This window comes from Calidris pugnax, unplaced genomic scaffold (assembly GCF_001431845.1).
Source record: "Calidris pugnax isolate Ruff unplaced genomic scaffold, ASM143184v1 scaffold103, whole genome shotgun sequence".
Lineage (NCBI taxonomy): Eukaryota > Metazoa > Chordata > Aves > Charadriiformes > Scolopacidae > Calidris > Calidris pugnax.
Window position 1 is genome coordinate 7,079,513 of NW_015090990.1, and position 16,450 is coordinate 7,095,962.

Below are 16,450 nucleotides of genomic sequence, written 5' to 3' on the forward strand. Positions count from 1 at the left end.
TTGCGTGTCAATGTCATCTTTCCCCCAACGCATATTCTCTCCACTGCTGATGTCATTTATACTCTCTATCCTATTCTTATCATGTTACTTGTTTTTTAAGCCATCTTCCTGCGTCTTTTCCTTGTCATTAAAAAAGTTCAAGATTAACAGCAGAATGAGTGCTGTCTCAGAAGTGTTGTCTTAGAAAAGTCTGTATTCAAATGGAGAGAAGGGGAGAACAGAGGGAGAGAGAATCACTGAAGATTTACTCGTTCAAGGAAGTTTTGAGTGTATTCATTCCCACCAGCTTTATTCCCTGGTGTACATATGCATGCGTAATGAATGTGCAACATAATTTGGTTGTTACACAGTGCAGTAAACAAAGTTCCTTGTAAGAGAACTGCAAAACCAGATGGATCGCTAATGTGAAGGCACTCAGAGAAGTTGCAAGTTACTGGAATTACCCTATCACCTTCTGTTCCTAACATTCGCTTTGGAGGATTAGATAGTTGTTTTGCACAGCTCTTTGGAAGTGTAAAAAAATCCACCCCACTCTCATGCTGCCATACCGAAAAGATAAATCCTTCTACAGTTTATCTTTCTTCAGGTACAGTATTTGGCATGAAGAGTGATTTGTTTAAACTATTTCTAATGCTTTGATTTTCCCTTCAAAAAGATACCCCAGTCCAGAGTCTACAGATTTCAAACACTTCCCAGAGCCCACAGGACTGGAGAACAGAGACCCATGTCTTCCCAGAAGAGCCCACTCTTCCTGCCTTTGTGGGGAAGGGGCAAACTGAGGCACAGGCAATTGAGACAAATATAAAACAGATCCACAAAGGTGAATGCCCTTCCATTACCACTGTCTATGGTATGCTTGCTGAGATACACCAGCCATCATGGGAGCTACTGCTCAGGGCATGAGGAGGCTGGATTTTGCTCCCACTGAATGCCCTTGCCTAGAGGCAGCTTGTTCAGTCTCTGAGAGAGGGTTGTCAGTGCTGCACCAGGCACTGCCGCCAGCAGGAACGTCTTCCAGCCTGGGGCTACTGAACAGAGCAGGGCTGTGATGTTCTCTGATTGTACCAACAGTGCCATGGCAAAGCAACTAATTAAATTAGGATGATGGAGCTGAAATGTCTATCTATTTCATTATGAAGTGACTTAAAATCCTCTGTCAGAAAGCAGAAGTTGTGGACCATGTAATGCCTGAAGTGACAAACTATTGAAACAGGAGCTGAGAACAAAGTAGCAACCTTTAACAAAATACTAACTCTGAAAATTACATCCCGAGTTTTTCTTTGTGATCTATGTTTTAAGTCTGTTTATGGCTTTTACTGTAATAAGTGCCTTGACATAGTTATCATATGCCACAAATCTTAGAATCAATCAGGTCATCTCTCTGCTATGTCATTATGGCAACCTAAGTGACTGCCATTAAATTTAAAAAGAAAAAAAGACTTAATTTTCTGTTCTAATCATCATTATTATGACTCCAGTCGTGGAGAGAGTGAGAGAAAGAAGAGAAAATGAAAATAATTTTCAAAAACTAGAGTTGAAGGCATGTATTTATTTTAATCAGCATCATTGTAACTTCTACCAAGGTTATCTAAAACCTGTCTCTTGCCATTTGTCTGCATTTTGGCTTTGGAATACAATTTTTGGGGGTGGGATGTCCCAGGAATTTGCTGAGGAAATCCCTGGTTCTGGCTCACGTCCTGAACTAATTCTTTTATTCCTGACCAGCACTGGCCTTATTTGGGAAGACAAAAAGTAGTCCTGGGTACGGATACTGCACTGCATAACACAGTTTTTTTTAAAAATGCAGTTAGCATCACACCAGATCAAAGCATAATAACAGAATGAGGTTCTTACACAAGATGCACATGTGCCTTCTTCAGCAGTAGCGTATTTCCCCTTCTTAACACCCAGGTAATAGAATAATGCTCTCTAACTGAATTAATAATTCTAGTTGCACGTTTCTAACCTCTTCATCTTCTGTACAGTGACAGCCAAGCTTTCCGTGTTTTATTTTTGCATTAAAATCCTGAGACTTGATTCCTGCTGCCCTTTCCCCAACTTGCTGATTAGGTATTTGTATCTCCCCAGCCTCTTCAAACCCCTTCCAAACTCCAGTCTAGTCATCTTTGGTTCAGATGCCAAATGTCGTCAGATGCTCTTCTCACCTGAAATCTACCATTATATGGATTATATCACCTGAAATCTACAACATTCTTTTTCAGCTATTCTTCGCCCAGACTAATCCAAGGCTCCAGATTACTTTTAAGACCAATGCTTATTTTACCTCTGCAATGAAAATCAAACCATTGGGAGCTAATCAACTGATTCCTTAGAGGAAGACTGAGGGTAACATTCTGATGGCTGTCACCTGCCTGACCTCCACAGCAATGGAGAGGAACCTCCTGGGAACTCAACCAGGTAGTTCCTCCCTCCTCCGTTCCTCTGGGCAATCAAGATATGTAAGGGTTGATCTCTGTCATTTTTCCTGAACCTTTTCCTGTGGTTCTGGAGAGATAATTGCTTGTATGAACTTGATGCATTAAATTACATTTCTAAGTATGCAATATTTATATTTTGTGGATAAAAGTATCCAGTAAAGCAATCTTACATATGAACTTTACATTTTGTTGTTGAAATTGCAGAGGTAATTTAGGGAGGCACAATGACACAGTGGCTAAGGCACACAAAGAAAGAGGCAGTAGGGCAGTCACCTCTCCTGATTTTTCCACAAAATTGGATTGAAAAAAGGATGCTTCAGTCTCTTTGGTGATCAGATATACTATAGTACTTTTCATAAGCACTGCAATTTTAACAAACTTCTATAGCTGCTATATGTAAGCTTCTATATGTAAGGAAGAGAAGAATCATCTACTCTTGACTATTGAAGTACTTTCAGATTGCATTTCAGTATCCCTTACTGAATTGGTCTTTTTCTGCCAAACGCACTAACACTCCTTCCGGTATTCTACTAACCCTATTCCAGCAGTTCAGAAGCCCTGTCATACTTGAATTACAACCCTTGCGGAATACTTTTTTTCTTCAGTGAGTTCTTTAGGCTTTGACTAAAAATAAAGTGATAACATTTACAGAGTTAATGCTGAGACCGGAGCTGAAGAATTATTCCCAAGTCTATGTTCAGATAACGGCTTTATGCAGTTAAAAGCAGTGGTCTCAAAGAAATAGTAGCACAAAAGTGTTTGAGACAAATCTAAAATCAGTAAGACCTCTTATTTGGATGCTGGCAAAATATCAGTTCTTACAGAGCAATGGATAGGATACCGTATCACAAGAGTTCCTATGTGCAAAACATAACAGATTTTTTTAATGCATGATCATAATAATGATTCAATAAATACAATAAATATTTTTTTTGCATTATATAATAGCAGGCAGTTCACCAGCTGTTGCAGCCATCACATACTGCAAATCACTTATTTGCTGGCAGTTAATATCATTAACCATGTGATTGCTCGGGCAAGCTTTTGGCTGTATACTTCTATTGTTTTAGCTGATTTGGTCCTATTTGATCCACAGTAACATGCCAAGGAGACAGTGGTATGCTTTTCCACCCTGTCTCGGATGTCCTCCTTTTCTATGTTTTGATCAACCTTTATGTCTCTGGTAATGAATTCACAGATTAAGTGAGCTTTTGCTCTTCTTAGAAAACATCACTCGAATTTAAAAGGTCAAAATTTTTCTCTTCCCTCGTAGTGAAAAGCGATCAACCAGCCTAGAAAAATTAAGTGGTGCTACTGGATTCTTAATTGTCTATGCCCTGATTAGCTGTCATTTCTATCTCTTATTTTGCTTTCCTGCTCTTGATTGGGTACTTATTATGGTGGCTATACAGAGACACAGAACCACAGCAGTTCCACTAATAATTAATAATAATTAAAATATTTTTACTCTTTCAGGGAAGGATGAAAACATCCACAAGACAAAACAATTTTAAGAGAGCTGATTCTTTTTTGAGAGATCGCTGTTACTCCCCTTCCCACACTTGAAGTTCTCCCTTACACAAGTAGGTAATTTTTGCAGATGCCTGGCAAAATCAAATTGTAGTGACAATTTGATCTTATACATCCATCACTGGGACTGCAGTCTGTTGTTAAAGGAGAGTGGACTTGCTCAAATAGATTTTTTCTGTCTCCCTCTGCTATGATTATCCACTTTATACATCTCAATACCAATAGAAAAGGTCATCCTAGTTCAGAAAATGTTGGCTAATAACCATGTAAAGACAGAAGGACTGCAGAAAATGCTGTCACTGAGGTCCCCCAGGTTTGAGACAACAACTTGAACCAATGCCAAGTCTGTATAGAGGAACAGAGAAAACAAGAACAGAACAGAAAAACAAGAGAGTATATATCAGAATGCAGTTTTCTTGAGGAATTTTTAATTATTTTTTAAGGAATTGGAGGTTCCATCTTGTCTCCAAACTATAGCTGAGAACAGAGTTCACAGTGAGTAAATTCAGGTAAAAGCAGCATTCAGTGTTTTGCGGTAGAGTTCCAAATTCTACTTAATATTATGTAAAGAATTATTTGCAAGAACTCCTCTTCTACAGCATGTGATGTAAAACTGTACCTAACACAGCACATAAGTTGTAGGACTGTTATTTACTTGTTGTGTAGTTTTGGTTATTAATTTAGTGAAGTACAGTTCTCCATGAAACTTTCCAGTGAGATGTAAAAGTACACTTCACTAAAAATGATTTAGCATCTTCTCTTGCTAGTTCTTAGCAGCCCAGGCTGTGATCATCTGCCCTCTCATCTCATTCCCACCTTGTTTTCAAAACTCTGCTCTGGGCAAGAGAAGTTAAATCTGCTTTCTTGCCTACGTTTGCCAGGCATTCTGTATGTCTTGGTATATAAGTGGTGACTTTCCAAATTGTCCAGTGGCACCAAGAAATGAAGAGACAACTAATTCTTGATTAGTGATAACAGCAGCACATCAGCAGCTAAATAAACAAAACTGGCCACCTGTCTGCCCCTCCTGTTGATTCTATTGTGCAAAGTTGATGTTATATAGCAGTTTGTCTCAGTAAGATTACAACAATAGTTATGAAAAAGTCAAATTATGTGTCTTGGCAAGAAAATATTTCTGTATTAGAAAATGCATCTATTACAGAAAGTAATCAATGCTCTATTGTGTCTTCATTTCCATGAAAAGAAACAGAGGGATGCAAGATGTCTTAGTCCTTTACGCTACAACATGGAAGGAAGCTAGCTGATCCCTCACCCTCTGTTCCTAAGGTGGCCAGAAAATGCCAGCTCCCAGGAAAAGTCTGTGCAAATGCAGCTGTAACTTCCTGTGTACTTCAGCCTTCCAGATCTAAGTCATCAAGTCCTCCTGTATGAAGACAACACTTGTTGGGAGGGAGAGTGAGGTTTGGTACCTGCTGTGCTCAAAAAATATTCACTAGAAAGAGACTAAGATAAACACAGACATTCTAGATGGATGGCCAAATGCAAGTAATGCTGCTGACCTTAAGTCAGACCTGGCAAGCAGTAATTTCAAAGGTTTGAATGTGAAAAGAATAGGAAATCTCCCCACAACTTTTTATAAATGGGTGAAGTCAAACAAGTCATGTTGAAGGTTCCGTCTCAATTATGCTGGAATATGCTGTTCCTTCAGGATAACAAGCTGCTCATAACAATGTGTAAGTTCCCCTTCCATGTGCAGGTGGGCTTCTCAGCACCTTCTCAGAAGGTACTCATTGTGGAAGCTAAATCAACAGGATAGACACAAGCGGAACTCACCCACAGCTATGAGCCAGAACCATTCATATTTCTGTGTTTTTGCTAGCCCTTCCCACCAGTAAAAACATTTAATATCTGGATTAGGATCTATCCTGGTGAAATTAGATCCCAATTAAAAGTACTAAACATTCAATACAGATCAAATATTGCAATGCCACAAAAAAGAGAATACAGAGAATTTCCCAACATTATGTTAAGTGATTTTCAAATCAAAAGTTTTCAGGCTATAATATATAATATAGCATATATATATTATATTATATATATTATACATATTATATATATTGTATTATATATATTATACAGATTTGTACTACATTGAGATGAATGAGCTTATTTTATACTTGGGAAAAAAGAGTAATTTCCCTTTAATAGCACTTTGCCAAGGACATAGTAACCTTGAACATTCAAGTTAGTGGGAGATTTTTTCATTTGACCCAAATGACATTTAGTTCAAGCTCTTACTCAGATAAGTATTCGGCTAAAACCATTAGGTTTTTAACAAATAGATAATAAGGCTCAATCTTGCCTCTATTGAAGATGGCAAGAGGTTTCTATCATCAGGATAATAGAGCTTTTAGCACACACATGAATTAACACAGGTGTCCATGGTACATATTTATACATGAACTGTATGACCAATATGGCAGTCCAGCATTTCTAATTGGTTGTAAATGAAAGAGCCCGTGTCAGCTCCAAAAGAATGTTTATATTCAGCCATGAGAGCATAGATATTCTGCCTAGCTCTTGAAAAAGATAGATATATGTAATAAAGCACATGAGCTATTGAATTAGATTGTCAGTAATGTGCATTTTCAAAGGACCCTGAATATGCATTGTAACGTGGTCAATAAAATATATTTGTAAGAACCTGTCAATAAATAGAATAAATTAGCACATCAGAAAATATGGAGGTGTGTGCCTCAAGTATTCAAGGTTGACTATTCAGTTTTAATCTCAAAGTCTGTTTTCACCTTGGTGTATAAGTGAATGCTTGTCAGTGCATGAATATTTCAGAGAGGAAACGCTAACTGATGGTTACAACAAAATAATAAAACAGTAAAAGCTGAAGATACTTCTTTATTAACATCTTCTATGGTACATTGGAATTGATTTCATAGTACTGAGCTATCCTAAAGAGGTAGAGTGAGACCTAATTAATATTTGCAACACATTTTGTTGGGTGAAAAAAGCTAATAGAATCCTAAATTATTAGTGCCCACATATCATCCGTACTGTGACTTACGAGGAACTGACCAGGTCACCATAAAGCATTACAAGGAAACGCAGGGATATGGGCTGATATACCATCTCATCAATTTGTACCCAAATCTAATTTTTAATAACAATTTTCTTTCAAATTAATGACAATCAAAAATGTATCTGTATTGTATCTCTGGAGTTCTTGAGTTTTCAACATGATGATCAAACGTGAGACAGTTTTATTACACATGAAAAGCATACAAATACATCTTCATACAAATAAACAAACCAAATGAGCAAACAAGAAGTTGAAGGGATGTTAAAAGTTACCTGAAGTGTATTTGTCCTGTAGCATGTGAAGGAAAGAAAATCCAACTATAATTGGTTTTCCATGTTAAAAATGTCTCAAAGGGGCAGTGTTGCGTCCTGCTAAGATACTCAGAAAATAGTACGTTATCATGGTTTTGGCTGGATTGGCCAATCTGAATGACAGATGGCCCCTCCCTCCCTCCTCTTCAAAGAGAGGAGAGGAAGAGATAAAGAGATTTATGAGTTTAGAAAAAGACTAAACTACTTTAATGAAAATATTAAGAAATAATGAAATAATAAATAATAAGAAGAATAAAATAATTTTTAAAAAGGAAAAAAAGTATCCTGTATATACAAAACCTATCAAGCTCCCAGGATGACGACCACATCACCAGCCAGGCACAGGGAGAAGTCTCAGACTGGAGTTGTGACAGTCAGGAGCTGGATTCTGGATCTGGAGTCAGGAGTGCTCAGATCAGGGTCAAAGGCAGTCAAGGGTCCTCCTCAGATATTGGCCACTGAAGAAAGAGACTTGACCCTTTGATCCCCCAGCTTTTATACTGAGCATGATGCAGATGGGATGGAATACTCTGTTGGTCAGTTTTGGGTCACCCATCCTGTCTGCTCCTTCATTCCGCTTTCGACCCTCCAACAGGGCAAATAACGAAGTTAGCTGACCTTGGTTGTTATAACAGTAAGTATAAGCAAGGGCCTATCTGCATACCATTCCTTGGTATGGTCAAGTCTTACCACTCTGAGAGTGAACAGTTTCTGAACAATATGCTGTTAATTTCAGAGTTAGAAGAGGCCCAGCTAAAAAGTAAAATTACTGAACAGAAAATCGGTTATGTTTTACCTCAAACCAGGACATATACATAGCTATAAAGTTGGTATCAACACGTTGCTGATAAAGAATCATCACTGAAGTCATTTTCACCTGCTTGTGGTATACCACTGGTGCAAATAAGTATCATCAGTCAGATGGAAGTTTCATTTGGGTTGGGTTTTTGGCAGTCCAGTTTTCAGAGATACATCCTGCACATTGAAGGGCAGTCTTCCTTGCTCTCATCAGTGTCTGGAAAGAAGCTGGTTCTGGCAGGCTGCCTGTTTGAAAGTTGTTTGCAACAAGCTGTAGTTATCTTGCAGTTGATTCCATACATCCAGCACCTCCATAATACTATAGAAATCATTGCTTCCTCATAGGAGGACTTGTCTTCCTGTTAGTGAAGTCAAAACTGTAGGCAGCTTTTCCATATTCCAAAAACCTGGAATGAGTGGTCAAACTTAAAAAGAGCAACTCCCCCACTGCCATCCCATTATTCTTCTTTTTAATTCAATGGTACCATTTAAACACCATGGCCAGCATGAGTGGTGCTCCAAGTCACGGTGTTGATCACTGCAGACAAGCTGCAGCTTGTTGGTGAATATTTGACATCTTACAGTCAAACAGCATCAGTTTTGCAAACTAATGATTAGGCTTCTGAGTGACTTTTGGCAGCAACACCAGTAACTACATTGCCTGCAGCTGCTGTAGGAAGGCTGTGAGAAAGAAAAAGGTAAGGACGTGAAAGAGCTCCTTCTGAAGGAATTATTTTTGATTCAAACTCACTTTGTTTTCTGTCAGGTCTGACAAGCATCAACTGGCAGAGAGGAATGTGCTGCACACCTGGAAGACTCAGCAATACCACCTTTCTAGTCATCTCTGCAGATCTTCCCTCTTCTCCCCTAAAACCATGCAAGAGAAGCACAGGAAAGTGAGACACACATACACACCACCAGCACCACCCCCATAGTACTTTCATGGTGCCCATTGCTACAGCTGACTAAACAAGTTCACTGAGGTCCTCAGAATCACAGCTGCTTTTATTTCCCCCTTAGTCTGAGCAGTTAAAACATGTGCAAACATGTAATAAATTAGGCTGTAAGAAGCTAAAGCTCCCTTATTTAGCTGGTGTAGAGCAGGTGATAACTGGCTTGCACAAGGATGCATTCTTAGAGGTACATTTCTTCTCAGCAGCTGATTGCTAACTGCACAATATCAGGAGTTTACACATCTAAGACAATCACTAGATTTTTCTCACAAGGAAGGTAAGCAAAGATTGACCAGAGGATGTGGTTCTGGAGGGGCGTGTGGGCTTTATTTGAATCAATTTCATTTGATGTAATGATGCTTCTAACAGGTACCCTGGGGGGTTGCTATTCCCCATGATCTATGAATCTGGTATGACTGAGGGTTACAAGGTACTACGTGGGTCTAATACTGCAGGGGGTCAAACCTACTGAGCAGCTTGATAATCAGTCTAAAGGCCATCCTGGCAGGTCCCAGGAGAGGTTTAAGAACACAAAAGAGCTGAACTTCCAGGTCCTGTCTCCTCCAAAAATGCCAGAGACTGAGCTAGAAATGGTGCCTGAACTCTGCCCAGACCGAGATGGTTTGGATGCACATGGGATCCAAAGTTCAGACCAAATTGCCAAGAATCCTGGTGACAATTATTTGAAGGACTCTGCCAGTTTTGTAATACTATACCACACTATCTGTTTATTGTGGAAATGATTGTATTTGCATGATTTTTTTCCTGTCCTACATACTAAAATTATCCCTGTTTAATAGCTGGAGAGGAAGCAGAACTACAGCAATATGAAATTATTTGCCCAAGGCCATGCCGTGTTTCTTTTGCAGACATAAGAATATGAATTCTTATTTCTTGCCTATCAAATTAGTTCTAGTCCCCACTCTGATTCTCACACCTTAATCAAGTGATGATTTTTCTGTTTTTACGGATTCTTCTGACACAGCATTGAATGGGTGCAAGCCTTTAAGTAGCTTGCTAATCTTTGGGTTTGAGACACCAGTGGAATGTATTTGAAATAAAAGCCAAAGTAATTATCTGAAAACCAAAATTAACAAAAAGAAGGAATTCATTCTACTGATACATGTACTTATGCGGCCAGTTGTTAGGCCGCCTTGCTAACCATGTTTCACAAAAGCATGAAACATATAATGAAATGAAACATACAATGAAATATAACCTTTGTATTCACCAGCATGAGGAAAATGATGAAGGCTGACAAATGGTGTTAGAGTGTCACTGGATAACTGACATCAAGAGTTGTAACTATGGACAAATCTCTCTGAAAAACACTTTTTGAGGATTCACAAAATCTCCGTTAGATTGGGAAGAAATCTAAAGCATGTGTAGGGGGAGAATGGAAGAGACAATGTTTTCCTTGTCTGGTGGTTGTGGAGGTCTTACATATTCTTCTGAATACTTTGTACTGACTGCTGACAGATGAATGGAATCCTGGGTCTGATTCAGCTGCCAAGTTCTTGGTTGGCTCTAAGGCACGTCAAAATATTAAGTTCTTGACCTTGCCTTTTGCAAATGTATTAATTGCCTAAAATGCATTGGCAATCAATTAATTGCAGTGATGCAAAACACTAAAGCAGCATGTGTCTGATGATGAATTTCAGACATGAATTTACAAGGCTGGAACTCTCCTTCAAATCCTGCTTGCTATGACCTGCACTATGTGTCAGGAGAAGAGGAAGAGCTGCAGAACCTCCTCCCAGGCCACCCATGAAGGCTGTACCTGCCCTGAAACCTCTGGGCTGGATTCTCAGCAGGTCTGACTCAATCTATGTTCCTTCAGCCTCCTGCAATCATCAGCTCTGATCCAGAGCCTCTGCTCTGTCCGCCTACAGGCCCTGTGGTACAGTACGCATCAAGATTACAGGAGGTTCTCCAGCAAAGAAGTATTTGTTGTGCTGTAAATGTCTTGAAGCCCCAAATTGTCAGGACAAGCCTGTGCAAAACCTTGTAAAATGGAAGTGCCCTCTGGATGCAGGTGCTTGAATTTTTGAGGTATCTTTGGGTCTTTTTCCACAGATTGCTTTATATTTGGGACAATGGCAGGATGCTGAGACAGTCCATTCTAGTGAGGAACAGGCTAGCTGGGAGTAGAAGGAAGTAGTTTGAAACCATTTGTGTGTCGGATGTCTCGGATTAAAATACATCAGAATACAAATTACTCTTGTTACAATAGTATTTCAAAACAAAGCACTTATTTAAAAACAAATACACTTTATCCGGATATAATTATTCCTAATGTGGCATTTAAGTGGTGAACAATCACCCAGTAACTGCTTTTGTTCTGCTGCAATGACACTCTGTGGTTTATCACCTGTTAGCTTCTCAAGCTAGACTCCTTGCTTTATGCTAGGGTTAATTTTAACCAGCTCATGACTGCAAACTTTTAACAGCTTGGTTTACACTAGGGTTTGAAAAGGTGTCAGTAAACAGTGCATGTTAAGTTAAAGCTTTCTCTAGCAGTCTCGGTGGGTAAGCACAGCCACAAGGTACATAAGGGTAACAGCTGCCAAGTGAGCTGAAAGATTTTTCACGGTGGGGTCTCCCTTTCTCCCAGTTCTCAGCCTGGCAAGATGGATATGATCTGGCTGCCAGCATGTGCCACTGCCTCAATCTCCTGCATGCCAGAAAGCTGACTATTTCCAGCACCCCGGTTTCCACACAGCATGTGCACAAGGAGGCCAAATTTCCAAAGAGTGAAGTTTGGCTCACAGGTGGGGCCAGATCACTCAGACTTTCAGGCAGTTAAGCAATACCAAGGATTCATTTCCAGCCTGGTCACCACACTCCCTACAGACGATGGTTTAGCTTTTTTTAAATTGTGGCCTCAATTTTGTGTAACAGACTTGTAGGCAACTGGCCTTTGGGTTAACTTTGACATATGGTAGATGTTGCACATTCCTTAGTAAATTGTCTGCTACCGTGAAGCCAGGAGGAATGCCCCAGGAGAAGATTGTGTCTTTGCTACATGAATTTATGTAAAGCATTTGGAGTAAAACAGCTTCTCCCTGGGGAATCTGTCTCAGAAAAGAATTTGCACATATAATGACACCTCCAAGAGTTCATCCAAGTGGTTGTCCATGGGACGCTCCCACTGTGCCTTCCGGAGCCATGGGGCAGGGTGGCAGCACGTGGGCTGCAGCTGTTGCTCACCCCTGTGGCACATTTCTCTCCTGGCATGTTCGCACAGGTGGCATTGCAGTCTGCAGTTTTCTTTGGAAGGGTGTGACTCTAATTGTTTATGTCTAATTGCTGTATTCCTCTTTTGTCATCAGTTGCAAAAGCGAGCAGACCCTCCGCACCTCACACCTTGTCCCTGCTGGCGTACCTGCCATTCGTGTGGGAGGCAACAAGGCAGGTCCTACTGGAGCCCAGGGGTAGCGGGGTGGACATGGCAGAGTGGGCAGCCCCACACCGAAGTCATCTTACCAGGTGCTCTACCAGGGGCACCGGGCACCCTCACAGCCACCCCAGGTGGAAGTCAATCAGGAGACCATTTCTGTCCATCCCGGCCACCCAGTGAGCTGCAGCCTGCTGTCCCCCAGGTTATGGCATCAGAAGACAAAGAATTCAAAACCAGCCTTACACAGATTTTCCTCCGAGTAAATCCCAGTCTTAGGAGCCTGAAGCATAATGGAGTGGCAAGGCAATTATTTTTTTCCTCCAACTGCTAATCTTCCTTAGGTTTTGGCCTGTCTTTTTTGCTGATTCTCAGAAAGGGTGATTTGTAGGTGTTTATTGTTGAAATTTGAAGTGATTTAAAATGAATGCTTAAATGTAGTATGACTTTCAGAACTAAGTTATTCATACATTAATAATTTTCTAAGCAGTTAATACTTTTTAAGGACTCCTGTAATTTATTAGCACACTTCATATCTTATAGTTTATGCAGAAATGCCAATTAACCCACACAATGTGCTGGCAAGACAGATGAGGATTAAGTCCCTACAGCCATGGGAATAGCAGAGATGCAGTGACCTGAAAATTGTATCCTTAGCTCCCTTGCCTGTAATTAACATAAATTCACCAGTAGAGTGCCTTTCCTCTTTTTATTAATCCTTTATCTCCAGTCCTGGATCTCTGTTGCTCAAGCAATTAGGACAGATAGCTTATGGTTTCTTGATTCTTTCAGGTCTGGCTTCAGACTTGCAAGGGCTGCCTGACCAGACTTGATAAACTGGGAGGCATGAGGGACGGGGTACCACCATCCTGCATATGTGCAATAAACTTCCAGTTATGCAGAAATGCCAAGGCATGTGCCCAACCAGCTTTCAAGCTCCTATTTCTTGTGCATTTGTTTTCATTGCACAGTTCTGAATATGCATTATGCCCTCTCTTCTTCATTCAGTGTCACTCCTTCCAGACTTTTTTTTGGTTCTTTGCTGCCTGCTGGCCCACAAGTACAATATGCAGTGTAAGACTATGGAGAACGCCTTTTGCACGTGCAGCAGAAGCCAAGAAGGAAGGACTTACGGCCTTGTCTTCACTAATAGATGTACAGTTCAGAATAGGATGACAAAAATATTTTAATAGGGAACCAAAGTGATTGCTCCAATGCTGTCCCCCTTGTTTCCAGAAGCAAATAGTGACAATAGAGTCTACTGTTCTAACTCCAGTTGCTGTTAATTGGCATAAATTTTCATGGATCTTTTGCTTCTGGCTTGAATTTCAGAGCTACCCAGCTGTCACTAGAGCCAGGCAAATGAGCAGAGCTGCAGATGCATGCGATAGCTGACTAGGAGGACATTTGAAACTGCTCAAGTCCTGATATGGCTACCAGCATCACCACACAACTCGACTATTAGAGAGAAAGAGATGTCTAACAGAAGCTTTGAGAGATTTCACAACCAGTATTAGATGGCTGTGGGGAATACTGAGAGTAATACAGGAGTTAGGTTGGTAAAGAAGTTCGTTACAATTTTCTTTTTTTCTCTGTGAAATTACTTAAGGTTTCATCTCAAAATAAAGAGGAATGCAAGCATTTGTGTCCTTAAAAAAAAAAAAATCAATATACTACTTCTCAGATTTTAGTAGTGTAAAAATTAAGGTTAAGGGAGGCAGCAGGCTTCACTGAGGCAACAGGAAAACTTCAAAAGCATTAGGATGCTAATGCTGCTGCTCAGAGTTTCAAGAAGACTAAGCTGTGTTTTGGCTTAGCAATCTTGTCCCACCAACTGAGATATTTATAATGTTATGCTCCTTTGTGCACCTCTTTGAATGTAGTTCATTTGTTAAGCAGGAGGGGTCTTAAAATTGGTAAAACATTCCCTTAACAAGTTCTGACACAAAGGAGAGCTAGAAACTTACAGCTAAATGAAATGATGGAGAAGGCAAGAATCAGTGTGCTGTGAAATAATTCCATGAGTCACAGTGACAAAAGGATCCCCAGGAGTCACCAGCTGACAATGCTAGAGCAGGTCTATAGAAGGAAATACATCTAGTGATTTAATGGGCAAAATTGATAGGATTAGGGGGGTGCTGAGAAGCAGTTGATTGGAGTCATCTGTTTAAGATAGAATGACATTAAAAGTAGAAGGTCATAGGATTTAAGGATTAGGAATATTAATCTTAGAAAAACAACAAACTAAGAAGTCAAAGCTGCTGGACAGTTGTCTTTGGCATATTATCAGTTACTGCAGCAGGGGAAGAATAGTGGCATGTGATAGGCATGGGTTTGTAGTTGAGCTATGTATGGAGATGTGTTTGTTCTACTTGTAAAACCACCAACGTATCTTCAAATTATACTTTTTTTTTTTTTTAAAGGCCTTTAATAGCTAGACTGGGGAGGCAAAGGTTGTTAAATAATCTTTTTCTTAACATCAATCCTGATATGTGTCATCAGAAACAGACAAGATGAGACAAAACTAGAACATGCTATTAAAAGGTTGCTGGAAAATGCCAGTTATGTTATAATTTATGCAATGACAGGGGAGCAATTAACTGCTAAGGTGGATCTTGTTTCTGATTACAGTTATTTCACACAGCTAACATAGACATACCGTCAGCTGGGTCTATGTAGTTTTGGCATAGAGAGAGAGAGGTAGAGGTGGAAGCAGATTATTTTTGGTCTCTCCAGCAACCTTTGGGTTGCACTTTCTATGAACATAGGAGTTCCCCGGTATGATGTTGTGTCTCCAACCCAATGTCATGTTATAGCATGGCCAGCCCAAGAAGGCGCAACTGGCAGCCACTCTATTAGCAAATTTCATTCTTGAGTGATGGTTAAGTAAGATATTTTGCTATTGTTTAAGATTGGGAAATAGTATATGAAGTGGCCCTTAAGGTAAGTGATGTGCTGTGGACAAGACACATTATCTCTAATCCTGCCAGGCAGACCATAAACCATCCTTAAGTCATTCACTGCCAGGTGCAGTTCCCTTCATAGCTGCTTCACCTGATCCCTGAGTCAGTCAGAGGTGCCATTGGTGCTCAGGCTTCTGCTAGTGCTGCTTCCTTCTCCTCTGAAACTATTGGCAACAGAGTTCTGCTGGAAGCCTTTGTGATGGTCCTTTCAGTGACTCTTTTTCTGTTACCTGGACCTTTTACAGAATAAACAGTAAGTGCTGAGGTAGATGAAGAATGAAAGATGAGGGTTTTTTTTTAAAACACAAATCCGTATATGTTCTTAGGCTGGTACTTTTTTCCATCCTAGAGCTGGAAATCTGGCAGAGTTGTTCCAAATCCAACTGGTATTGGTGAAATCCTTGCTTGTGGTTGTGTTCACCTCACTCCATGCTGTGTTTTACTAGATTAGTAAACATGTTGAGAATGTTGTGGTAAACATGCTTACTGCTTTCAATATTTGTGGGTGAGTGATTTTTAAAGCATATTTTAGTACCCTCCTAGTTCTTATCGAAACAACCTCTGCCTATATACTCTTTGCTGTATACTGAAATATACTTTGCTGTATGCTGAAACTCTATACTCAGTTTCTAGGCGGATTTTGCAATCAAAGCAGCATGAAATCAAACAGAACATCAGAGTTCTGTGAGTGCACTAATAAACACGTTGACTGACCATCTAAAGTAATACTGTGGTAAAAATATACATTTTTTCACAGCTTAAATTTAGTGAACATTGAGTTTGAATATTGAGTAGAAAAGTTACCATATCATAGAAAAGGACAGAAGAGAGGCAGTCAAGTGAGAAAGAAAAATGGCTTAGAAAGCAGTAAAAAGTGTGCAAAAGGAAGGCATTAGAAATTGTTGATGCAGAAAGTCAAAGAAATAAACAGACATTAGGAATTGAAATACTTAATTAATATTATCTTGTTACAAAAGAACACCTGCAAAGCATTGACTACTGGGT

The 16,450-nt window shown here is 39.9% G+C and overlaps 1 long non-coding RNA gene across 5 annotated transcripts in view; it reads left to right on the forward strand.

Moving 5' to 3' along the window:
• The window catches only part of LOC106895207, a 29,590-nt gene extending 13,423 nt beyond the window's left edge, over nucleotides 1–16,167 (forward strand). For 2 of the 5 annotated variants that reach the window (XR_001413383.1, XR_001413384.1), the window contains 3 exons: nucleotides 2,223–2,418; nucleotides 3,915–4,021; nucleotides 8,899–16,167. This is a non-coding gene — a long non-coding RNA (uncharacterized LOC106895207). Of the gene's footprint in view, nucleotides 1–2,222; nucleotides 2,419–3,914; nucleotides 4,022–5,172; nucleotides 6,791–8,898 lie in introns of those variants that run through there. The other 3 variants (XR_001413385.1, XR_001413386.1, XR_001413387.1) reach the window with 3 other exon arrangements.
• Nucleotides 16,168–16,450: the final 283 nt, after the last annotated feature.